This window comes from Sminthopsis crassicaudata, chromosome 3, assembly GCF_048593235.1.
Source record: "Sminthopsis crassicaudata isolate SCR6 chromosome 3, ASM4859323v1, whole genome shotgun sequence".
Taxonomy (NCBI): domain Eukaryota; kingdom Metazoa; phylum Chordata; class Mammalia; order Dasyuromorphia; family Dasyuridae; genus Sminthopsis; species Sminthopsis crassicaudata.
In genome coordinates this window covers 502,005,450-502,032,289 of record NC_133619.1, presented here as the reverse complement: position 1 = coordinate 502,032,289, position 26,840 = coordinate 502,005,450, and the positions used below count along the sequence as shown (strand labels likewise).

The 26,840-nt window shown below is 38.7% G+C and overlaps 1 protein-coding gene across 2 annotated transcripts in view; it reads left to right on the top strand.

The window, feature by feature from the left end:
• The window catches only part of PKNOX2 (PBX/knotted 1 homeobox 2), a 346,585-nt gene that overhangs the window by 178,227 nt on the left and 141,518 nt on the right, over positions 1-26,840 (top strand). For both annotated transcript variants that reach the window (XM_074303895.1, XM_074303894.1), the window contains exon 3: positions 24,655-24,764. The gene's annotated coding sequence lies outside the window, so the exon portion shown is untranslated. The remainder of the gene's footprint in view (positions 1-24,654; positions 24,765-26,840) is intronic.

The window sequence follows — 26,840 nt, the reverse complement described above, 5'->3', positions numbered from 1 at the left end:
CTGAAACAAAGCCTCTCTTGAATATGTCATTTCTCAAAATTAGAATATGAACTCTTGAAGAATACAGACTGTGTTGGTTTTAATTATGTGTATCTTCAGGGCTTAGGGCACAGTAAGATAAGAGCAGAACTGGGGTAAGGCAGGAAAAAAAAGAGGACCTTGATTTTTATTCTGGTTCTTCTACTTACCATCTCTCTTTCCTTAAGTTATTTAACTTATGGACCTCAGTTTCCTAATATATAAAAATAAGATGACATTGTTGAATTAAATGGCACTTTTTTTTTTATTTTCTTCCTTATTAGGATGTAAACTTCTTGAAGTCGGAGATTATGTTTAGTTTTTACTTGTGTGCACAATTTCATATTAAGCACTTAATAACTGCTTATTGCCTTCTCTCTAAAGTTCCTCTCAGGTCTGATTTTATTATTAATGAGTTTAGAAGGAGGATTAGACTTAACTAATTGCCCCAATATTAGTACTAGAGTATACAAGTTATAGAGAGGCAAATTTCAACTCAATATATGGAAGAAATTTAATTTGGGCAAGAGTGGAATAGTCTGACTTGTGAGATCGTGAGCATACCATTAATGGGCATGTTTGAACAAAGACTGGCTATCTACCTATCAGGGTGTTGTGGAATGGATTTTTGCCCAAGTCTGAAGTTGAACTAAATCATCTTCACAGTTCTTTCTAAATCTTATCCTTCTATGATTCTCTGCAAAGACTGGTAGCATTCAAGCCACAGGGACCAGCTTATGAGATGGGTTGAGAAGACTGTGTGCTTTGAGTGATTGATTGGCTTTGACTGTCAGATTATCTCTGGAATAATAGCATTATTTTGATAGAGATTGTGTTATTTTGTGCAAGGCATCTAACAACCCAAGGTGAAGGACACTGTGTGAAGGCTCTTTCTCTGCCTAGTCATCTTACTTAAACTCCAAGGCCATGTTCTGTGGTTCTGTCCCCCTCCTAGCTGGGCCTGGTAATTAGCTGGCTAAGGATTGGGACAGCTTTGTGATGCCTTTGCTGTAGCGGGGTCCCAGGATGAGGAGAGTTTGCTATCTAGATAGGTTTTTAACTTCTTAGTCAGATCACAGTTAGTTCATGGTTTCTCAACTCCTTGTCCTGGCCCTACAAGTGTCTTGGCTCTCTTGGTTATTAACCAAAAACCAGGTACTTCTGGGATCTTGTGCCAAAGAAAAGTGATTCTCTTCAGCTTTAGGATGTCCTTTGGCCCAATCTACTGCCATCAGGGTCCCCTGCAGGCCCTCTCTCTTCAGAGGAACTAAGATGTATTTCCAGTCTTTTCTGTCTATTTATTGTTTTCAATTTCTGTGTTTTAGATGGGAACAGAAGAAAACTAAAGGAAAGGGGTAAATGGCTCAAAATTTCACTTTTGTTGGAGTGAAAAGTAGGACAGAGGAATTGAGTGTAATAGGAGAGCATGCTTAATCACTAATTTGCTGTGTGACTTTGAACAAACCAGTTTATCTCTCTGAATCTTTTTTTTTTTTTGTTTTGTTTTTTGTTTTTTGCAACTGTGAAATAAGGGTTTTAAACAAAATGATTCCTAGAAGGTATCAAAGATTAGCTCTGATGGTCTGTGAGAAAGCCTGTGGTTTAACCCCTCTCTGAAATACCTATTTTCTCACTATATCCTGCAACTAGTTCTCCTCCTTCCATCCTCCTCCTCCTCTTCCACTTCTGCTATTTTTTTCTTTTCTCTTCCCTACTAGGATGGATTGAGGCAGTATAAAGAAATCCGAATAACTAATCAGAGTCCTCATTAACCCCCTGCTGGGATGCTCAAACATTCACTTTGCTATTTGTGAAGCAGAAAAAAAAAAAGAAGAAAAAAATCCTCCCTACTTTTGAAGTTGATGTGTTATTAATCCCTTAGTTCCCAGCCCCACAGGTCTGAGTCTCTTCCATGCAGCCGCAGGCCAACCAGCACGGAGTCCACTACCTCAAGGCTATTTTGCCTTTCTATTATTTATTGGCCTAGAAGAGAAGCAGTCTTGGTGGGCAGTGCAGTGTCCTGCTTGGAGACAGTCACTTTATTTCTTCTGTCATGACAGTGTTTCTTTTAGGTAAAGATCCTGGTGGCTTTAATGGCCCTGGGGGTCAAGGAGGAGGAGGCAGGATCCAGGTGGAGCAAGGCTGCCTTTCTGTGCCCATTTCTTCCCTGTCTGGGTAATGCCGAGCCCTAATCCAAGGTCGGGATCTGGTGATGGATGATAGCATCAGTACTGCCCCGAGAGGATCTTATTCATCGCCTAGAAAGAGAGCTGGGCTGGAGTGAAGCATGGTGGATGTCTGGGCAGCCGTCCAGCCCCTTGCTGCATTGTGGATCCAGGCCGTTCCTTAGCCGCGCCAGGGCTTCCCTGCCCCTTCCAACGGACACTCCCATGGCTGGTGCCTGTTTCCAGCCCTCTATCTCTCTGCCGGCACTGCTACTTGTTGGGGCATTGAGTGGGTGTAATATGTTTTATACAATGCTGGGAATGAGGGGTAGAAAGTTATAGTAACAAGACATAGTGCCTACTCCTAAGGAGATTATGATTCAGTTGAAAACACAGTCTCTCTCTCTATCCTGTCTGTTTCTCTCTCTGTCTCTCTGCTGTCTGTTTTTCTCTCTTTGTGTCTCTTTCTCTGTCTCTCTCTTTCTCTGTCTCTTTCTGTGTCTCTGTCTCTCTGTATTTGTCTCTGTGTGTCTCTATGTCTCTGTCTCTTTGTCTCTCTGTCTTTCTCTGTCTCTCTGTGTCTCTGTCTCTCTCTCTGTCTCTCTGTGTCTCTGTCTCTCTCTCTGTCTCTGTCTCTCTGTCTCTCTGTCTTCTGTCTCTGTCTCTCTCTGTCTCTGTCTCTCTCTCTCTCTCTCTCTCTGTCTCTCTCTCTCTCTCTCTCTCTCTCTCTCTCACACACACACACACACACACACACACACACACACACACACACACATTTAATTAATAGGGCTTCAGATCAGTATATCATAAAGGCCAAGAGTGGATCCCAGAGTGCTGGAATTAGTTCAAAGAAAAGGACTTGTCAGTCTGAGGTGGTCAGGAGCCTAGCCATAAATGTCAAGACCTGATTTCTGTTTAATCTTGAGATCTGTTTTAATAATTTTATTTGGCTTGTGTTCTGTCTTATATATACTTACATACCCCAGTATTACTTCCCCTAACCTGTAAATACCAAGAAGGCAGGGACTGTGTGTTTATAACTCTTTTTTGTGTAGTGCCCAGCACAGAGGATCATGTGAAATGGCCCAACTAATTGAAGTTTTGTAATGGTGGACTTGGAATATGTGATTGGCAAGTAAGTTAATCTTATCGAAAACTCAATTTCTTCATCTGTAAAATGGGTATGATAACACACTACCTACTTCATCGGCTTTTCTAAGTTTCAGTTGAGGTGATGCTACAAAACATCTTTTTAAACCACAAAGTCTTCTGTATTTTAAAATAATTCATCAGAACTCTCTTCTTTTCATGTGTCTCCAGATACCACATAGGATTGTTTGGCTGGTCATTAACCCTTTGCCTCTTTCTGACCTGTAATTTTGCCATTGAGTAGCAAATGTACCCCACCTTTCCTAGTTCTGAAGATTTGAGGGTGGTTCTTGAAAAAGACAAAGAAGAAAGGTTTAGGAGAGGAGCACAGGTGTCAGAATTGCTGATTCTCTTGGCATATTGTGAATGCTTGGATTTGGTGCATATACATATACCCAGAGTATAACATCTTCCATTTGTATCAAGAGCCTCATATATGCTTTGCTAATACCTTTCATGTCCCTAGTGACCCTTACCAGCCACCTCTAAAGGACTGTTTTTTTTCTGGCCTTCAGCTAGAAGATCCTCTTTTTGCCATTAGTTTCCTAGATTCAGTGTTTGGTCTTATATCCCAGGGATGGATTGGGTATTTATTGGAGCGCAGACAGCATATGGGAAAGGAGAAAGGAGAGCAGTAATAATAGCAAGAGTACAGAGATTGTGATTTGGGACCTTACTCATCTAGACCCATCCATACTTAAACATAAATCCTCTGAAATAGCTCTAAAAAATGGTCATCCAACCATTGCTCGAAGAATTCCATTGAGGGAAAAATTCAGTACCTCTCCAGGAAGCGCATTCCACTTTTGGTCAACTCTAATTATTGGGAATTTTTTTCTCATATTGAGTCTAAGTCAGCCTCTCTATAACTTCTACATATTATTATTAATTCTATTCATATTTATTCTGAAAGCAAACAGAATAGATTTAATCCCTCTCTTGTGTGATTTGTTGTTGTTCACTTGTGTTCCATTCTTCGGGACTGTGTGGACCAGACTGTCCACTGGACTTTCTTGGCAAAGAAATGGAGAGATTTATTCTCCATTGGATTAAGGCAAACTGAGTTTAAGTGACTTGCCAGTTTAAGTGCCTGAGGCTAGATTTAAACTCAGATCTTCCTGACACCAGGTCTAGCATTCCATCCGTTGATACACAGCTGCCTTCTTTTCTCAGGATAGCTCTTTAGATACTTGGACCCAGATCTTATGTTCTTCCTAAGACTTTTCTCCCTTAATTCCTTCGATCTTCTCCAGATCATTCACCTGGTCACATTCCTTTGAATTCACTTCTTAAAACTTAAAACTGACTTCCACAGCTAGCATGATAATCTAGATGTGCAGGGATCAGAACACTATATAGCAGGATGATGATCACCCTCATTCTAGACAATGATGCAGCTTTTTATCTTTTCTCTATTCCCTGCTCTGCTCCTTGGGTGGAATTTAACTTATGACTCTCATAAGCCATGTGACATCACCCTACACCCCAAGTCCCATCCCCAGGAAGTCCTATCATTTCTCTGAGCCATAGTTTTCTGCTTCAAAATGGGTATAGCTCCCTAAGAGAGCTGATATATAGAAAGTACCTTGTAGAATTTTAAAGTGTTAGATTAATAGGAACTGTTCATCGTGATAACAATAATAATGATATCCAGTGTTGGGACAGCTGCTACTGTTTAGCATCATTCTACAAAAGAAAAAACTGAGATATTCTAGAGAGGGCATGACGTTTCTGCTCCCCCATTGTTAGCATACCTAAGCACTACTTGTCAAAAAGAAATTCTTCCAGGCTTGAGGGACTCAGCCTCATCAGTTTAATGTAGGGGCAGAGAGATACACTGTTAGTTGGCAGGGGGATTTTAACTCACATCAGGAGAAGTTTGAGTTTCACATGAAAGGTAATTTGAAGGCACTATAATGTTGGAGCCTGGAGCAGGGACAAGATTAAAACATTTGACTATTGCTGCTACATGTAGAGTGGACTCAAGTGGGAAAGGATAGTGAAGATTCCTTTGATGAGTTTTTGCCTTCACTGGTAAGCATGCATCCAATATTCAGTCAATCATTTAAGAATACAAGCTCTACATCTCATATCTCCATTGATTACACAGGACTGAGGGTCTTGAATTACTATGACTTCTTTAGTTTGGTTCAAATGACCCGACTGTATCCCTTCCTTCCCTCTCCCTGAGGGACTTTGAGATAGGGCATGACAGTCAGTAAGAATTTCCTCTAGAAAGTTTTGGGAAGAGCCAGTAACAATCAGATTAGAGCCATGTAGCAGAGAGACCATCCTACCCTTCCCCACTCTGACACATTATTTCCATTGTTATGCTAGATGGGGATCTAATGTTCCTCCAGATGCCATATGGTGTGCCTGAGGAGCCTACTTTAAATCATGACATACACAAGACTGATCTAAGAGGCATAATGGGGGGGGGGGGGGAAGGAAGAGGTCCTGGTTAATAGCATCATCAGACTTCCATTCCAGACTGGTTGGATTCCAGAGTTACTTGGGAAATTCATATAATTTCTCGGAGCCTCAGTTTCCTCACTTATAAAATAAGAAATGGATCTCTAAGAACCATTTCAGCTTTCATCAGCAGAAAGCAAATTTGGGGAATCTGGAGGAATATCTACCGCTCTCATGTGCTTCATGTACATCCCCCATCTCTCTCTCTCTTGTGGGTTGGGTCTGCCTGGGACAGAACAGGATGTTTGGAAAATGGTCATTTAGTATGCTGTAATGTCCAGAGATCTGGTTTCAGAGTCAGGAGGATCTAAGTTTAGTCCTGCCTTGACTTGACATCATACAAGCTATATGATCCTAAGAAATTCACTTAACCCCCTAGTAACCCAGACAACTTTCTAAGCTTCTTGGACAGTGGGTTCACATGTACATTGATTGAGAGGGAATTTTCCCATCAGGTATACTCTAAACCATGTAAATCATAGATCTGGTCTAATTAAAAAATAAAGTAAAGAAGGCAAATTGGGGAATTTGTCACCAGAATAATCTTCACTCTGAAAAAATAAACCACCAAAAAGCATAAAGTGCCATTAAAATATTAAAGTAGCATTATACTATTCTTCGCCATTGCTGCTGTTCCTTCATCTTAACAAAAGTTCTTACAAAAACATTTGCTTTAAGTAATGACTAGTTAGTTAATGATGGAACCTGAACTAAAACCAGGAGTCCCAGTCTCTTTTTCTTCTTTTTTTTTTAAATTTCAATAGTATTTTATTTGTCCAAATACATCTAAAGAGAGTTTTCAACATTCATTTTTGTAAAACTTTGTGTTCCAAATTTTTTTCTCTCCTCAAGAGAGCAAGTAATCTGACATAGGTTATGTGCTATCCTTTTAAACATAATTCCATTTTTGTCATGCTGTGCAAGGAAAAATTAAACCAAAAGGGAAAAGAACCATGAAAAGGAAAAAAATTCTAACAAACAAAAAGATGAAGATACTATGTATGCTTTGGTCCACATTCAGTCTCCATAGTTCTCTCTCTGGATGCAGTTGGTATTTTCCATCCCAAATCTATTGGAATTGTCTTGAATCACTGCATTGTTAAGAGGAGCCAAGTCCATCACAGTTAATCATCACATAATCTTGTTGTTACTGTGTACAATGTTCTCCTGTTCTGCTCACTTTACTCAACTTCAGTTCAAGTAAGTCTTTCCAGGTTTTCCTGAAATCAGCCTTCTCGTCATTTCAATAATATTTCATCACATTCATATACCATAATTTATTCAGCCATTCCCCACCTGAGGGGCTTCCACTTCATTTCCAGTTTCTTGCCACTACAAAAAGGACTGCTACAAACATTTCTGCACATGAGTTTTCTTTTCCCTTTTTTATGATCTCTTTGGGATACAGATCCCAGTAGTGAGACTACTGGATCAAAAGGTATGCACAGTTTTATAGCCTTTCAGGCATAATTCCAAACTGTTCTCCAGAATGGTTGGTTCATTTCACAACCAATACTCCCAATCTAATAATGATCTTACCTTTCTGTGAATTTATCAGGCTTTGGAGTTGTTTGGAAGCTGGGCTAATGTTCAGAGTGAACTTTTGAATTTCATATGTCCTAGAGACTCCCTGTCCATCTTCAGTGGCAAAAGAAGTATTTTGGGTAGGCATGGGGATAGAAATGGAATTTTACAAAAATTTATTTTTTTCTTATTATTCCTCTTTTGATGTCCTAAAGAAGCCTACTATGACTGAAATCTCTTTAAAGGATCAGGTGTAAATCTTCCTTCAGTTGGAAGTTGTGCCTTTGGCTGCAGGTCACCAGGGCTGCAGCATTTCCATATTAAGTGTGATCATTGCAGGAGTGAAAAGGGACCTGAAAAAGGGGGAGAGGCACAGAGAGATTAATTTCTTCAATGTCATCTTTCTTATTCTTTTCTTAATGATGGAAATTTACATGTGAGGGGAAAATCCCAATTTCCCCTGGAAGGCATAAAGGAAGAAGCCTGCCTGATGTGACAGTTTGGCAAGTTAGGTGTGTCTCTTCGTGTGTGTGTGTGTGTGTGTGTGTGTGTGTGACTGTCAGTCTGTTATTCTCTTGATTTGCAACTCTCTCTGTGTGGCTGTGATTGTGACAAGGAATATGTGTGACATTGAGTGTCTGTAGGTGGCTATGACAGTAGCTCTGTGAGTGTGATTGAGTGTAATTGTGTATATGTGAAATGGGGTGCCTCAGTGACTATGTGTGTGTTTGTGTGCATGTTTCCTAAGAAGAAAATGATTTCTCATTTTCTGCATAAATTACTGCAATATAAAAGGCCATCCAGAGCTCAGTTCCCTGCATCTCTTTGAATAAAGCAATATTATCAGGGGCTGGCCCCAAAACTAGTCCCAGGAGAGGTTTTTCCAAGATTCTTTGTCAAATGAAATGTCACCGACTCACCAAATGATGAGAAGAATTTTTCCTATTTATTTCCTAAGTGAGGCACAGAAAGGAGCTGCAGCCTTCCTAGTTTGTCCCCTCCTAGCAGTATGGGCAGGTGAGTTATGTTCCACCTGTGCTTATTTCCTACAAGACAGCAATGTAGTCCTACTTCCAAGGTGTTAACACTAAAGATGTTAACTTCCAAGTATTGTGTGTTAATTAGCATATTTTCTGTCAGATTATTTGTTCATGTGAAAATACATAGAAATCTCATAGAATCATGAAGAATGAGAGAGAAAATAATAATATCTAACAGTTTCATGATTTTAAAACTTTCAAATTGCCTTACATGATCATCATCACAATACCCTTGTGAAATAGGTATTATTATTGTCCCCATTTTACAAATGAAAAATTAAGACTTAAGAGAATATAAGTTACTTCCCCAGGATCCTAGTAAATTTCAAGTCATTCTGATTCCAAGTCTAGTGCTCAGAGAAAGAAAGAGAGGTGATAATGTGGTGGGGTTATATGTATTATGGACTCTATAGAAACAGGAGGAGATCCTGCCTAGAAAAAAACTTTGTAAATCAACTGGAGAGGATGTGGTTTGTCTAAGGATACAGCCATTTTAGGTAAGAGCTGCAATTTCATCCGGCTGAAGCCTGAAGGTTCAGTGCTCTTTAAATATGCCCGTGTATTTCAACCATTGAATTCGAGTTCTGGTACAGCAAGGTTGGAGGGAATAGTTGAATTGTAATAAGATGTAAACTCATTCCAAAGCAGCTGGAAAAAGTTCCTGGTGCTGAAAAAGGTAGCTCCAAGTCTAGTTTCTCAGATCAGTCTTAGTAATAATTGATCACTAGCGGCCTAGGGTTTCTGTGCTTTACTTTGGGAGGGGGAGCCAAGAGTCACTCAGCTGAAAGAGCAGATGGAGATGAGAAAAAGTGACAGGTAAAAAGTCTAATGTGTTCTCTGTAGAGCTGAAGAAATGTCAGTGGGTTTGGTAGGACTGAAGGATTTCCCCAAGAGAGGGAATCCTCTTGGGAGAATTTATTCATGGAATTACAAGAGACATTTGCTTCTAGCTGAAATTTTCTATTGTAGTTTCCTCTCTATCACCACCCAAACCTGACTGCATTTCCCAGGTTGTCACTCTTGACTGGACATCACATTACTGTCAAACTTGGATCCCACATCTGTTCCCAGCAGTCATGCTATCCTAGGCCCAAGATCTAAGTTCCAGAGTCCACAGAATTCTAGAATTAAAGTGAACCTCATCTGCTAGAGTCAATCAAAAGGTTTAATGCCTCATACAACATCTACAGTTGGTTATTCATTGGAATTGATTATTTGTGATTTCTTTTGGAAACTTTCAAGGGATAAACAAAACTTTTGATAACTTTGAGTGACTATCACTGTCAGTTGAATGATAAAGTATAAAATAAAAATTTCATATTGCCAGGTTACTTCAATTCACCAAGCACCAAGCACTAGTCTGTAAATATTGAGGAGGCTACAAGAGAAAGTCTTACATTTAAAGCTGCTAACTTATTTTATTGAGCAGAATGAGTCCATCTCATGTCAGCTCTCTCTGCTTCCCTCCAGTCTTTTCAGCATCATCATCCATTGTCTTTCTTCTCTTCATGGAAGAAAAGATAGCCCTATTCCTCAGTAAAGCTAATTTAACTAACAGCATCTTTGATCCAATGCTTAATATATAGTAGACACTTAATAAATGTTTATTGACTTACTCGTCTCATTACTTCTCGCCCCTTCCAATATTTTACTCTGGCAACCTGTGTGTATATGTATATATGTGTTTCTGTTGTTATTGTCTGTGTCTGTTTCTATGTCCCTGTCTTTGTCACTTTCTCTATTTCTGCCTGACTTCTCTCTTTTTCTGCTTCCTTCCTATTTGCTTACAAAGAGGCTTGGACCTATTGGATCTTTAAAAAGCTTTTCTTTGGCCTTTCTGTCCACTACTGTTCCATCTTTCTTTTCCCCATCATTGCTTAACTAAAAAAAAAATTTAAAAATCAATACTTTCTACCATTTATTTATTCTCCCTTCCACCCCTTGCCATTTGACTTTTTCCCACCATTTCTGCAATTACAATATTGCATTCTTTAAAGTCACCAAACAAATCCAGTGACCTTTTTTTTCACTCCTTATTTTTCATGACTTTTATGCAGCATATGACACTATTGACAATCTCCCTCTTCACCTCTTCCCACTCAATGTCCTACTAGCTAACTGTTTGCTTCTTTGGTTTCAAAAGAACTAAAGTGTTCTGGTTTCTCTTCTAACTCCTAACTATCCTTCTCTCTCTCTCTCTCTCTCTCTCTCTCTCTCTCTCTCTCTCTCTCTCTCTCTCTCTCTCTCTCTCTCTCTCCCTCTCTCCCCCCCATTGACACTGTATCCTCTACCATGACCCCTGAAGGTGACTGTTCACAAAGGTTTTGTTTTTGATCTCACTAAACCCTCCTCCCTAGCAATCTCATTCTTTTGGTTCAAGTATCAGCTTTATACAGGTGTCTTCTGACTCCATGGCTTTAGATCTGACCTCTGCTGAGCTCCAGATTACAATATCCCACTTTCTCCAAGACATCTGCACCTGGCACAGCTCATGTAACTCAAATTCAACATGTTTAAGCCAAACTTGTGATTTTCCCCTTGTAAAACCCGTTCTTTATGAATTGACTAGCTCCTTCTCTTAACCACCATTTATTAATGAATTCATTCAGAAAACACTTATTAAGTGCCTACTATGTGCCAAGGACTGTGCTAAGTGCTGGGTTTATAGACAAAGCCACACAACAATCCCTGCCCTCAAGGAGGTTACAATCTAATAGAGGTTGTTGTTTTGTCAGTTAGTAGTATTTGACTCTCTGTGAGTCCATTTGCTTTTTGTTTTTTTGACAAAGATACTGGAATGATTTGCCATTTCCTTCTTCATCTAGTAGAAGAGATAACACATTAAAAAAAAAGTTGAAAAGTGAGTGGGGTGGGATGGGATTGAATAGGGCAAGTGAGTTTCTGAGTTGATTTCATCTTGAATGCTGAGTTTCTGTAGATAATGAGGTCCAGGAAGGCAGGTTACTAGCTTTTTTTTTTCATTCTCCCAAATTTGAAATCTTGAGGGCCCTTCTGACTCTTCTACCCAGCCTTCTCATTTTGCACATAGTCAGATGCTAATAATTGATTTCCACAATATAGTTTGCATCTCTCATCTCTGACCTTCAAACTACTTGTGGTCAAACCTTTCTTATACATAGATCTTTGTATTAAAAGTTTTTAAAAAATATTTATCTACTTTTTAATACACATTGCTTTATGAATCCTGCTGGAAGAGAAAAATCAGACCAAAAGGGAAAAATCATGGAAGAGATTTTAAAAAAAAGAAGTGAACATAGCATGTATTGATTTACATTCAGTCTCCTTAGTTCTTTTTCTGGATGCAGATGACATTTTCTGTCCAAAGTCTATTGGGATTGCCTTAGATCATTAAATTACTGAGAAGAACCAAGTCTTTCATAGTTGATTATCACACATTCTTGCTGTTATTGTGTACAATATAGTCCTCGTTCTGCTTATTTCACTCAGCATCAGTTCATGTAAATCTTTCCAGGCCTATCTAAAATCAGCTTGTTCATCATTTTTATAGAACAATAATAGTCCATCACCTTCATATACCACTATTAAAGTTATTTGAGCATTTCTAATTGCCTACAAAGTAAAATTTAGATTCCTTTACCTGGTGATTCAAGGATGCCCATCCACTAAAATGCACCTCTCTGACATTCTATCCTTATTTTATATTGCTTCCTTTCACATACTCTACCCTCTGACCACTTGGAACAAGTCTGTCCCTCTTTCTCATAGTTCTCTCTGTACCACAAATTAATCTTTTCTTTCTCTTCACATGCCTACTGCTTTAAATGTCATCTTTTCCAGGCACTCTGTCCCGATTTTATATCTCACATAATACTTGATTATTTGTATGATATTATGTATTATAGCTATCCCAATGTATATATTATCCACCAACAAGACTGTGTTGAATGTGAAGTCCTTGTCTTGTCTAAATATTGTATCTCTGTGCTTAGTGTAGTATTTTGCACACAGTTAATGCTTAATTCGTGTATGTTGAATGAATGGATGAAATTTAAGATCTGGTTCCATTTTTTGGTGAGATTACAGTTCCATTAGAACAACTAAATTCACACATGTGAAAGAAAGAAAATTAAGGTGATTTGTGACTGCCAAAATGAATAGAATAAGTACTAGTCCAGCCAGCTATACATGTGCTATAAATGTTTTTTACTCAGGGAGTTTGAACTGTGGTTGAATTTAGTTACAAGTGTGGTTCATCCTTCCCCATGCAAATTGGGCAAATCCTCATTATCTAGAAAGCCAGCTAAGAAAGTTTCCAGTTGTTCCTTGTCTGGGAAATATAAAGTGTGTCCCGATGCTCATTGGCTAACAGAGGAAATTCCCAAAGCTCTTTGGAGACACTGTCCTCTCAGGACTGCCCCAATTTTCCAATTCCTGGGAGCTAACTAACATGAGCAGCTCTTTAGAAGTGAATCTGTTTCTGTACATTGATGGTTGATGTGAAGTATTATGTTTCCAGAGTTCTCTCCCTCTGCCCCCAATCCTTTCTTGCTTCTGGGTACCCAGGCCAGTCAGGTCACATTGGACCCAGTGTCCATAGCATCTATTGCCACTTTAGTCTCTCTGGCTACCTCCTATGAAACCAGAACTGCCTGTCAGGTTGACTGTTAATTGGGTGTTCAGGGAACCAGGGCTGAAGTTTAGCCTCCCGGTCAAGGGACTACAGGGGGAGCAGACTGCTTGCTGGCTTCTTAGAGGGGAAAAGATCTGTGCAGGAATGAAGAGGAGGGGCTCTCTCCTCTCAGGTTCTGAGGAAGAGCGCCCCTGCTCCCCTTCTGCCTCCTAAAGGGAGATAGTGAAGAGGTACAAATGTTGCCTAATGGCAATGGGCTTTTAAATCTGGAAGGTTGTACTGCAGCAGCAGCTTTCTCATCCCCCTCCTCCCAGCCTGCCTCTCATTCTCCTCTCTTCTCTGTCATGTCAGTTGCTCGCCTTATACTCAGTGGAATTGCTAGCAGTGATAGAAAGGAGATTAGAGGTGATATTTCTGCCTTCAAGCCTTCTCCAGGCTGTTGGAAAACAAGTCAAACAAGGTAAGTTGTTAGTTATGGGGGGAAAAATCTATTTATTTCAGTAGAGCCCTGAAGGTGAAATGTTGGTGTCACCTCTGATCTTATTTCTTCTCTCAATCGTGTATTTTATTAATCCCCAAGTGGGGAGTCAACCCTGATTTTTCTTTCCCAATACTAGTGTAATATACTGCAGTACAGTATAGTGCATCCTCTTTAATGCAGAGTCTAGGAGGAGATAGAAGCAAGAGGGGAGAGGGAGAACATAAGAGGAAAAGGAGGAGAAAGAGTGGATTTGACTGGTGAATCAAGATTTTTAGAGACCCTTGGAAGAAATTACTCAGCATTAGAAAGGGCAAGAAAATAGAAAAGATGGAATGGGTACTAAACCTAAAAGTCCCATAGGTTTTGGTTCAAGTCATAGCTCTATTACCATGCTCACTTTGTGACTTTGGATAAAGCATGTCATCTTTCTTGAACCCTCTGTCTCCTTTGGTACAAAAAAGAGAGTTTGGACTAGGGAGGGTCTAAAGACCCTACATTTTTCTAGGCTCATGATCTTGTATTTAACTCGGTACTTCCTAATCTCTTCAAGTGTAAAGTGTTTTTTAAGGTCAAAATTTATTGCAATTTTCCATATGATGCTAGTTGTACTATTAGTATTTATTGGTTGAGAAAATACCTGATGACCCCAAACTACTATATAATACTTAAGGTTTGTTTATTAGGATTTACAATCTTTTTTCATTTTTTTTCACTTGCCTCCTGGAACCCCTAGAACTTGCCTCATAGAACCCATGGGTTCCGAGCCTTTTCACTAGATGGACTCTTAAAACATTCTGTGAAGTCTAGCAGGTAGAACTTTCTTTCCCTTGGGTAACCTTGCATTTCTCTCCAAACACTGTCATTTTCAAAGAAAAGGAGAAAGGGTGGGAAAGGAAAAAATGAAACAAAGACTCAGGAATCACCATCCCTTGTCCAGAAGCAAGTGTAGGTAAAATCACAAAAATAAAGAAAGAAAGAAAGAAGGAAAGAAGAGAGAGAAAGAAAGAAAGAAAGAAAGAAAGAAAGAAAGAAAGAAAGAAAGAAAGAAAGAAAGAAAGAAAGAAAGAAAGAAAGAAAGAAAGAAAGAAAGAAAGAAAGAAAGAAAGAAAGAAAGAAAGAAAGAAAGAAAGGAAGGAAGGAAGGAGGAAGAAAGAAAGGAAGGAAGGAGGAAGAAAGAAAGAAAGAAAGAAAGAAAGAAAGAAAGAAAGAAAGAAAGAAAGAGAAAGAAAGAAAGAAAGAAAGAAAGAAAGAAAGAAAGAAAGAAAGAAAGAAAGAAAGAAAAAAAGAGAAAAAGAAAAACTGTGTTGTGCCTAATGACTTACAGAACATCTTGTTCATTTTCTTCTTCTCCAGATGAGAAACAGCATAGGCCTGAGTCTTTAGGTATTCTCAACCTCCCCAGTGGTCTGGTCACCATTTCTAATGCCATGATGAAGCAGTACTCACCAGGATAGAGAAGTGAGCGAGGAACTTTTTCCTTTTCCTAGGCAAAATTCCCAAGTACCTCACTTGTGGGGCCATCTTTAGAGAAAAGCTGCCCCTAAGCAATTTCCAGATGAGTTCCTTATTTAGAAAATGAAGTAACTTTAAGAGCTAACAGTAAAAATCCTTGGATTCCTTTTTCTATATATAATTCTCTTCCTCTGTGGTAATGGGGAAAGTGTCTTACTTGTTATGTTTCAGTTTTTACAGTTTAATCTTATGATGAAAGTAGCCTTCCTTCCCTTCTCCCCCCCCCAAAAAAATAATAAAGGCCTTGGTCAGATCCACAAATATTGTGTGCAGACTTCTGTTCTGCTCCTGGCATTTCTCCTAGAGTTGACAGGCAGCAAACACCATATCAATTGTTCTTTGGCCCTTCCTAAAACCACATTGGCTCTGAGGTAGGTAACCATTATCCAAGTATAAAGACAGTCTATTAAGGAAGATTCTGGCAAGAATCTTTCCAGCAATGACTGAGAGACCCCCCGATTGTCTTTCACAGGATAATCTATTCCCTTTACCTTTATAAAGATGAACAATGGAAGCATTTTTGAACTCCTGGGACAAAACCTTCTCTTTCCATAATCATCAAAAGCAATACAAGGCCACTCTCAGAACCTCTCTTGAGAACTTTAGAATTATTTGTATGACATGGGAGACACTGGCACAGGTCCATCCAGCATTGAGTGCCTTCCTCAGAGAAGGTGCTACAATCTATCAGCTTAAGAGATACATGATATGTGCAAAGTTAAAGAATCTACCCCAAATGTTCATCGGGACTATTTGTGTCCCACCTGTGGCAGAGCATTTCCAGTTTGTATCGGTCTGATCAGCCACAGTTGGACACACTGCAACTGGACTCTAACATAGTCATTTTGGTCCTTTTTGAGAAAGAAGGACCACAATTAAGTGGCTTAGTCTTGGAGCAAGAACACTGCATTCCCAGCGCCAAAGTCTTGGATTAACTTGCCAAACTGCTGAGCAATAGAAAATTTCAGCCCTATCCTAATAACAACTTTTGAGGACATGGGAAAGGAGAAGAGAGTGGGGATCGGTGTGGTCAGTTTCTTTGCGTGATAGACATTTCACACCCAATGCTCAGAAGCACAGAGGTTCCATTCGCCTCAAGCTCTTGGTCTCAGCCACTGTTCCCATTCAGAGTCCTAAGACCTGGCTATGGCATTTCATTCCCATATTTTCTCTTCATTCTCATGGCTCCCATGCAACTCTTGCCTCTGTGATTATCTGTGATATTTCCAGGACCAAGCTGAAGACTGCCCCTGGAGATAATGTTTCCTCTTCATTTTTCATAGCTTCTCTAAGACCTTAGTTGAATATGCTACCAAATCCTTCTCTGATCAGAAATGCCACTGGCATTTTCTGTGCCTCTAAGTGAGTCTCATAGCTGGCTCTTGTAGAGAGAAGAAGATCTGAAGGTTGAAGTAGAATGGAAATCTCTGAGAATATAGACCCTGGATAATAACATTATTCTAAACATTTTAATCATTAGTGTGTATGTGCACATACACATACTTCCCCCACACAGAGCAGTGTGCTGTCCCTGCCTCTGACACATCCCCGTTATATTACCCCGAAGTCACTTAACCTCTCACTGCTTTGGGTAACTGTAAAACTTTAAGTTGCAGAGAAAGTGTTGACCTGAATTTATAAAGGAAGTTTCCTTATTTAAAACTTTACTAGTCCAATTAAATTGCAGGTTCAACCTCAACCCTTCTCTTTTAAATGTGAGTCACATAGTATTGTCAGAAGTAAGATGCTCCTAAACTACAGCTTCCTAAATCAGAAGCTGTCCACTTTCCATATATGGCAATGACCTTTCCCTGCTCATCCCCATCATCCTGGAGAAACAACTGTTCCCTAGAATTACTTAATACTATACTTCTTCGGAAACAAAAAACAATCTGACTTGCTTATTGAAATAGATGAGACAAAAGTTAGGACTGCTAACAGACTGGTTTGCCATTCAACCTTTATACTTTCAAATAAGGGAGATCAGGAGTAGAAGTCACCTGAGTCTGTGGAAATTCTGTGTAGTTTCCAATTAAGACCAAAAAAGCATCAGAATGGTGGGTTGAAATTTAATAAGATGAAATTTGAAGAAGTAAACTATAAAAAGCTTGTAGTTAACTACAAAAAGTCCATTTTACAGATTGGGGAAGAGTTTTTAGATAACAAATAGTTCTCTTGAAAAATAGTCACAAGAATGTAAGCTATTTGAGCTTCTACATGGTTTTTCACTTTTGTCTTTATATTTCTTGGTGCCTTAGAAAAACCCTGGCATAGGACGTAAAGAGTCAAACTTCAAGTCTAATAGAGCTGGGTTTAAGTCTTACCTCTAAATGTAGTGTGTGTGTGTGTGTGTGTGTGTGTGTGTGTGTGTGTGTGTGTATGAGAGAGACAGTTACACATACAACAAATGGAAGAGAGAAATATCAGACCTTGTCATTCCCTTCTTAGTCAACTCCAGTGGCTCTCTATTACTTCTAGGATGAGCGATGACCGATTAAACTCCTCTGTTTAGCTTTTAAAGCCCTTCCCCCCAGTGGACCTTCAAAAGTCCTTCCATCCTTAAAGAACATTTCTGCTCCTCTTTAGTCCAGCCAAACTGACTTTCTCTCATGCATCCTGCCACTGCCCTGCCAATACCTGGAATGCCCTTCTTTCTTATCTTCACCTCATAGAATCCTTCTCTTCCTTCAAGTACCGTTTATTATATGAAGTCTTGAATCTTCTTCTCATCTCCCCCCCACCTTAAGTGCTAGTAACTAGCTCCCTTCTCAAACTACCTTGCATTTATTTTCTTTATCATAGTGTATGTATTCATACATGTACCATTACTCTTCACTTATTCTCTTCTGCTTCAGAATGTAATCTCCTTACTCACATTCTTTCAAATGAAGATTTTTTTTTTCATTCATTATCTTTGAATTCACACTTGCTTACCATTTATTGTTCAGTTGTTTGAAGGTCATTTAGGAATTTGTTGGCACAGATATTGGAGTGGTTTGCCATTCCCTTCTCTAGCTCATTTTAGAGATGAGAAAACTGAGGTAAACAGTTCAGTGGCTTGCCTATGACCACGTGGCTAGTAAGTGTCTGAGGTCTGATTTGAACTCAGAAAGATGAGTCTTCCTTACTCCAGCCCGGTACTCTATCCATGTATCACCTAGCTGCTCTTAATGCTTACCACAGTACTGTCATACAGCTGCTTAATAAATGTTTACAAATTGATTGTTCCTACAAGACCATAAATTACGGAACATTTTCCAGGCTGCATTAGAAAAGGAAGTCTTTTCATTACAGCAGTGAAATATGGACCGCCCAAAAAATGTGCCTAAAACCATACCTTGCACATCGCACGTAAGCATGTGCTTAATAGATGATTAATAAATAGAAGATTTGGGAGTTTAGTGAAATTTGAGGTCAATGAAAGTTAACAGTGTAATATGGCATCTATGAAAGCCAAGGTGATCGAGACTAAGGAGGTTATTAGTCAGGCTATTTCTGTCCTGTGTTCACTTCTGAGAACCTTCTTTAGGAATGACCTTGATAAGCTGGAGAGTATTCAAAAGAGGGTGGCCAGCATAGCGATCACCCTAAAATCCAGGGCATATGAAGATCTGTTGAAGAAATTTAAGGTGTTTGACCTCCAGAAGTCTCAAGGAAAATATGGTGGCCAGCTTCAGGAATTTGAAGGATTGTCCTGTGTGGAAGGACTGGCCTTGCCCTACTTGGTTCCAGAGAACAGACATAAGAAGTTACAAAGAAGGAAATTTAGCTTTCAAGGAAACTCAAATTTCCTAACAATTAGAACCAAATGTATGCTAGGAAATATTTAACAACTGTCTCTTCAGGAGAAAAAAAATGACTCTTAATTTTAAGAAAAAAAGTGACTCTTAATTTTAATCTGCATCATTAACATTTTCCTAAGTCTAGACCAGAAGTGTCAAGCTCATGGCCAGTAACCTCCAAAATTCCTAGCGCAATCTGAACCAAGTTAAAATTTAATTGGAAATTGATGAATAAAATAAATTGAAATGTGATACAGCATAGAATAGATAGTAGAAGCCATCAGAAAATCAGTGTCAAATATAGAAACTAGGTCTGCCTGGCTAATTGTCTTAGAAAACCCCATAGTAATATTTTCTATGTTGGATTGAATTTTTATTTATTTTATTAAATAAATTTCCCATCTGCAATTTAATTTGGTTTGGGCTGCAGTTGACTGGACATTTTTACACCTCTGACCTAAACAATCAACAGCACAATAACTCAATCCCTGATTTGTAGCATTTTAACAATCATTCCCCTCTCCCTGGTTCTAGCTGACTTTTACACGCCCTTGATTAGAATTGTATAGAAAGTGAATCTTCTTGCACAAAATGGAAATATTTTACATGATTGCACATGTATAACCTATATCAGATTGCTTACTGTCTCAGGAAGGAGAGAGGGAGGGAAGGATAGAATTTAAAATTCAACACTTTTTTTTTACAAAAGTTTTTTAAAAGATGTTTTAGTATATAATTGAGGAAAAAATAAAAATATTATATAGAATTCATTTAAAAACTGTATCCAATATTAAAAGATGATTTGTCTGATAGTTGTAAAAAGAAAGAAAAAAACATGCATTTTAAAGAAGAGGAACACAACTTTGGGAGTTAGTGGGCTCTGACTCCCTGGAGGTCTTCCAGTAAAGGCCCAGTGACTATTTTGGGGGAGATGTGGTGGAAAGGTATTAGATATAGATTGATCTAAGTGGTTTCTTTTCCATTCTGAGGTTCTGTGAGTTCTTGATATGGGTTTGTTTCTACTGGGCTAAAATGGGTAATCCCCAGAATTTATCTTAGGGAGCATCATCATACATATAGCATTGATTCAAAGAAATTAATTGAAGATGAGTTAAAAAAAAAAAAAACATAAACCAAAAACCCAGCTGAGGTGCTTATATACACAATCTATCCTTTTCCAAATAGATGGTGTTATTATCATTGTTATTTAAAAACAATATGGCATAGAGTGCTGAACTTGGAGGCTGGAATACCTTCATTTAAATTCTGCTTTTTACACTTAATAAGATTGTGTCATCCGGAATGTGTTTTTCCCTCTAAGTTAAAAATGAACGAAATCACAAATGTTTGATTTGTTGTTATTAATAATAATGGTGTTACCAAAAACCTCCTCATAATTGTATAGCTATTTACAGTGTTTTCCTCAGAATAACCTCCCTAATCCTATGAAATATAGTAACACACACCCCTCTGACATCTGTCCCCTTCTACTCTCACACAGCCACTACCCTCCTTCAGACCTTCATCATTCGATCATCACAATATTCTAATTGATTTTCTTGCCTTGAGTCCCTCCTCTTTTCAATTCAGATGTGAAATTCCTTCACATAGGTCTGACTATATATATATATATGTGTGTGTATATATATATATGTCACTTTCCTCAGGAAACATCAATGCTTCCCTATTACCTCTAGGATAAAATATAAGCTCTGCTCTTTCAAGTTGTTTTCAGTCCAGCTCAGCCTTCCTTTCAAGATACTGAATCTTATTTTTTTCATGCACTTGACATTGGTCTGCTTTCCATTTCACTTATTTATCACCTTTTCCTATCTCTAGGTCTTCTCATAGGATTGTCTCCCTACTCTGAATGCCCTCCTTATCACTCCCCTTTGTAGGATTCCTAGTTTTCCTTCAAGTTTAATCTCAAATGCTAAATCTTACAGAAAGTCTAAATTGACCTGATGCCTTTTTTTGGCATGAAATTATTTTGTATCTATTTTGTGTTTACTTTTTTGCATACATATGCATTTCACCATTAGAAATATAAATTTATTGAAGGTAAAAATTGTTTTGTTTTGATCTCTGTAGATCAATACCTGGCATTTTTCTTCTTGTTAGTCTTTCACTCCTGTCTCTTTGTGATCCAATGAACCAAAGCATCCTAGCCCCTTCTACCCTCCATTATCCCTTTTTCTCTGTCCAAGTTCATGCTTGTTGTTTCTATGACACTATCTGCTCATCTCATGTTCTGCCATCCCCTTCTCCTTTTGTCTTCCATCTTTCCCATCATCAGGGTCTTTTCCAATGAGTCCTGTCTTCTCATTGTGTGACCAATGTATTAAGCTTCAGCTTCAGTATTTGATCTTCTAAAGAATTAATTTCTTTAGCTATTGACTGATTTGATCTTGATGTCTAAGAGACTCACAGAAGTTTTCTCCAGTGCCACAATTCAAAAGTGACAATTCTAGAGTGCTCGATTGTCAGCTCAGCTCTTATATATTGCTATTGTCCAGCACATAGTAGGTGATTAATAAATGCTTGTTGAATGAATGATAAATATTCTCATTATATAGATGAGGAAGCTGAGGCTGTACAGTTAAATAAGTAAATACCCCTCTTCTCCCTTTTGCCCAGAATCTCAGCCTTTATGGTATCTTTTTTGAGGCTTTTTGTGATGTTCATTGCAATCTGATTTCACCTTTGTAACAAATATTGGAGGCAAGGATCTGTGCCCCAGGAAGGAGTCTTGTGTCTGCTTTTCCACTAAGCTCTTTGGGCCCTCTCATTTGGTTCTCTGTTTCTGTCAGTGTATGCCTGTCTTTACCTTCTTTCTGGAAGAGCTTAGAGGGTAGGAAAGGGGGAGGCAAGCTGCTGTTCTGGCTTTTTGTTTCAGCCCTTTTTTGTGTGAATGGGACTTCATTAACAAGTCTGCCTCTTCTCTCCCAGTTTAGCCCAACAAGCTGTGCCCTGGTTTCCCCTCCTTTGCTCCTAGGGAATCTGGCCTCCCTCGTGATACCCCATGCCCTCCTTTTCCCAACCTGAAAACAAAGCTCAGACCCTGGAAGGGAGTGGGAAGTGGGTGGGGGAAAGTCTTGTTCGGGCAAATTTCTAAATTTACATTTCCTTGCTATCTGTGCTGATATTTAGCTCTTCCTGTTGTCAGTCACTAGTTAATTACATTCTTTACTGAGGTGCAAATGTGTTTTTACAGGAGGCTAAGATGGTGTTAACTAGAAAGGAGCTGTTCAGTTAAAGATGCTTTTATTCCTGGTGCTAGGTTGGGGCTGAGGCAATGGGACTTCTAGCTAGAGGAATGGATGTTGATGCCGGGAGGAGGTACTCTTCTGGTAAAGCCTTCAAAAGCTGAGTAATTCAACTTCGATTCAAACTTTCATTGATCCCGACAGTAGCTGCAGCTAGCACTTAGGGGGAACAGCCCAGTCGAGGATGGTTTACAAAGCCCAGCAGCATTTAGTTTAGGTTGTATCTTGTTTTTATTTGTATCTCCAGCTCTTAGCACAGTGCTTGGCAGATGCAGGAGCACTGGATTCCATACACTACTCCTTTGACTTTCAGGCAAGACTTCTCCTGGTTTCTCTTCTCCCTCTCTCTACCATTACTTCCTGAACCGAATAAATGATCAAATCAACATCACTTTTGAAATTGTGAAGAGTGTCAACTGACAAATCAAAGAATAAGAACATTCAATTTTCAGATGGTGAAATTAAAATCATCTATATGAAGGCATATGAAGAAATGCTCTAAATCACTATTGATCAGGGAAATGCAAATTAAAATAACTAAGGTAACACTTCACACCTTTCAGATTGGCTAAGGTGACTTTAGGAAAAGGTAATGATAAATGTTGGAGGGAATGTGGGAATTTAGATCACTAATGCATTGTTGGAGGAGTTATGAATGGATCCAACCATTTGGGAGAGCAGTTTAGAACTCTGCCCAAAGGGCTAACAAATCGTGCATACTCTTTGATCCAGCAGTGTTTCTACTGGGTCTGTATCTCAAGGAGATCATAAAAGAGGGAAAAGGACCCATGTGTGCAAAAATGTTTGTTGCAGCTTTTTTGGGTGGCAATTAATTGGAAAATGAGTAGATGCCCATCAATTGGGGAATGGCTAAATAAATTATGATACATGGAAGTAATGGAATATTATTGTCTATAAAAAATGATGAACAAGCTAATGTTAGAAAGGCCTGAAAAGACTTACACAAACTGATACTGAGCAAAACAAGTAGAACCTGGAATACAAGTTCCAGTACACCTGGAATGCTATACACAATAACAGCAAGATTGTGCAATGATCAACTATGAAAGACTTGGTTCTTCTCAGCAGTTTAGTGATCCAAAGTAATCTCAATAAACTTTGGACAAAAAACGCCATCTTCATCCAGGGAGAAAACTATGGAATGTAAATCAGCATATACTATGTTCATTTTTTCTCCCTTTTTCTTCGTTTTTTTCCCCCCCTCTGGGTTTTTACCTTTTGTTCTGATTTTTCTCTCCCAATATGATTCCAAAAGTTAATGTACATATATAACCAGAAAAAAAAAAGAAAATAAAAAAGTTTAAAAAAAAAGAAATTATGAAGCATGTGACGGCTACTACCATATTTCTGCACACGAGTCCTTATGATCCTGAGTTGTACTCTACCTCAGCAGCAACTATCTGCCCTTGCTATTACTCCCTCATACCCATCCTGGTCAGTTCCATTCCATTCTTTTCCTATCCCTCTCTATCCTACCTTTCCATTATGCTACATGGTTCCCATTCTATTATTAACAAACTTCCCTTCATATTCGATCTGTCCTCCAAGAAAATACTTTGTGAATATCTCTTATTATCTAGTATTTAATTTTCCCTGTATATGTTCTTTCCCCCAATAGAATGTTAGCTTCTTGAGATCAGGGACTGTTTTGTTTTGTGGCATTATATAATGGGCACTGTATATACACTGAAGGACATTAATAAATATATGTTGAATTAAATTAACTGAAAACTTGGATCATTCTCATTGGGTATTTATGTTTTGTTAGGAATATAAATCTTAACATGAAGAAATTAATTTTCCACTGAGCATTCAGGCAATGACAAGAGGAATTGGGGTGGGGATAGGAAAGAAGAGTGGAGGTGGGGTTGAGATGTCAGGCAATTCATGACTTTCCTAGTAATCCTGAAATCCTAGGTCTTAAGCAGGCTTTATATATACATTCTTTAAGGATTGGGGTCATGTGTGAGTCTAGGGGTCTAGAAATCAAAGAGACAATAATAGGGTGTCAGAACTCAAAAAAAGTAGACATCAGTGTTCTAAGAATTCAGACATCCCTAGACACCTAGCCCAATGTGCCAAGAGTCTGAAACATTAGTAATTAACTCCATTCTTCAAGGTTGCTCTAGGTCTAGGGCCTTGGAGCTTTTCAATTTTCAAATGTATGGGAGGCATATATGGCACTGTAAAAAGTCCACTGGATTTTGAGTCAGCTGACCTGCTCTGTCCTATTACTAGTGTTGGACTAGTTATTTAATTTCTCTGGAACTCAGTAGTAAAATGAGAAGATGAAACTGCAGGTAAAGGATGTTGCTAAGCTCTGATACTCAGTGGCTGTATAAGTAGTGACAAGACATCTAATATCCCTGAATCTCAGTATTCTTGCCTCTCAAATGGGCATGATAATATTTCTATTATTCTGGGTTATTGTGAGGAAAAGATTTTCTAAAATCTTAACAACTTAAAATGTTAGTTACTATGATTTTCTTTAAAGTTTGACTTAAATCTTAGGGGAAATTGATGAATAACCACTTGAGTTATATAGGAATCATCCCTATTTATTCCCCATCTCCATTTTTTTTGACCATTAATTGTTGCTTTTTTTGCAGGCATTTTGTCCTTGTTGAAAAAAAAGAATTTCTAGCCCAGCTGGAAGTGAGAAGAGAGAGATAACCCTCCTGTGGATAGTCCCAGAGGCAACCTGGGAGCACCACAAATAGTAAGAAATGTCTTTGTACCTTTTAACACAAAACACATAACTCATAATATCTTTCTTCCCCTACTCTACTCTTCATTTCTTCTCCAGTTGCTATTGGCAGGGCTCTCCGAAAAATATTGTGGTAATCAGTCCTAAGACATAGTTATGTACCAGACTAAAGTATAGTTAATTGGTAGGAGGATTTTCCAACTAGAGCCCAAACATACTAAATGAGAGTAATGTTTTTGAATGTTCAAGTGTAGCCAAAGCTTTGACTCCAGCCCACAGTGATTCTTTTTTTCTGCAAGTAGTTCTTATTGGCCTTCCAATACACATTGTAATTACTTTAAAATGTTCTTGACTTGAATGACTTAGAAGCCTGGGTAGTCAGTCAAAAGTTAGTAAGCATTAGTAAGCTAATGACTAAGAATTCTAAGAAAGGAAGAAGATTGTTTATGCTTTGTAACATGCTCTCCTGGCAGTTACAATTACTAGTCTGTCCTAGGCCCACCAGAGTACCTTTGACCACTGTCCTTTGCAGTGTCAACTCTACCCGGCTCGCCTCCTCTGAGGCCTTCAAAGGTCTCTGGCCACAATCTCTTGAATCTATAGCTTAATAACCAGTAGCGCACTCAAGAACAGCCACGTGTAATCTGAAAAGCCTTTATTATACCTACTCACATAATGCCCTGACTGATGCCCTGACTTGTTGGTTCCCGGGTGAACACCTGGTCAGAAGACCCACATGTTCACTACCAAATTCCTTACCTCTTTTGGCTACCCATCTTGGCTTGGCCACCCAGGCTAGGGAGCCAGGGTGAAGAGCGCCAGGTTAAAGAGAGCAACTGCTGCCTGCAGTGGGCTTATAAAGGGCCTGTGAGATCACACACACAGCCAATCAGCGAGAGAGTCACCCATTACGAAGCTCCAAAATGGACAGGATCCCACCTACAAGGCAGTCCTAATATCCACAGAGATTACTTCCGGGCCTCAATGATGCACTGTGGCGCAGCCCATTTAAAGGGCCCTTACAATGCTTAAAGCAGTTTACTGTTGAATGGAAAAGACAACCTTCAAGCAACTCTAACAAGACACATTCAGGATAAATTGGAGATGACCAAGAGAAGGAAATCAATAGCATTAGGGGATAATGAAAAAGGTGAGACTTTAGTTGAGGCTAGGAATAAGTCAGGGAAACTAGTAAATAGAGATGGAGAGAAAGGCAGAGAATCTGAGTCAATGCTAAGAATCTAGAGATAAAGTGTCTAGTGTAAATGGGAAGGAGTTTCATGTCTCTGGATTGCAGAGTCCATGGAGTATGTGAAGTATAAGAATATTGGACAGGTAGGAGAAACCCAGGGCTTTAAAAGCAAAATAGAGGATTTTATATTTGATTTTGGAGGCAATGAATAGCCACTGGAATTTATTGAGTATGTATGTGGAGGTGGGGAAGAGGTTGAACTGATCAGATTTATGCTTTAGAAATATTAAGTTAACTATTAACTTAATTATATTAATTATATATACATAAAATACATAATAATAAAATTAACTTTAAAAATAATTAATAATTAAGTTAATAAGCTAAATGGAGGATATATTGGAGTTGGGAAACAATTGAGGCAGGGAGCCCAATCAAGAAACCATTGAAATATTTAAGAGGTGAGGTAATAAAGACCTACCACAGGTTAAAAGCAGTGTTAAAGGAAAGTAGAATCCATAGATCAATAGGTAAATACATAGACAGACAGATAGATGAGAGATGTTATAGAAATAAATTGTATGCTCCCTAAGGGCAGGAATTTTTTTTTGTTTTGTTTTGTTTCTTTGTGTATCCCCAGTGCTTAGAATTATTGGGCTATAAGTAGGTGCTTAATAAGTGTTGATTGCTTGATAAAAATGATAAGACTGTTAACTTACTGGACATTAGGGATGAGAGTTAAGGGTCTAGGATGACACCTGGGTAGGTCTACTAGAAAAATCACTGTGCCTGGAATCATGAGGGACTTGAATTCTAGCACTGATCCTAATGGTTGATGTGATCATACATAAATCACAATTTCTTTGAGCTTTAATTTCCTTAAGTATAAAGTGGTG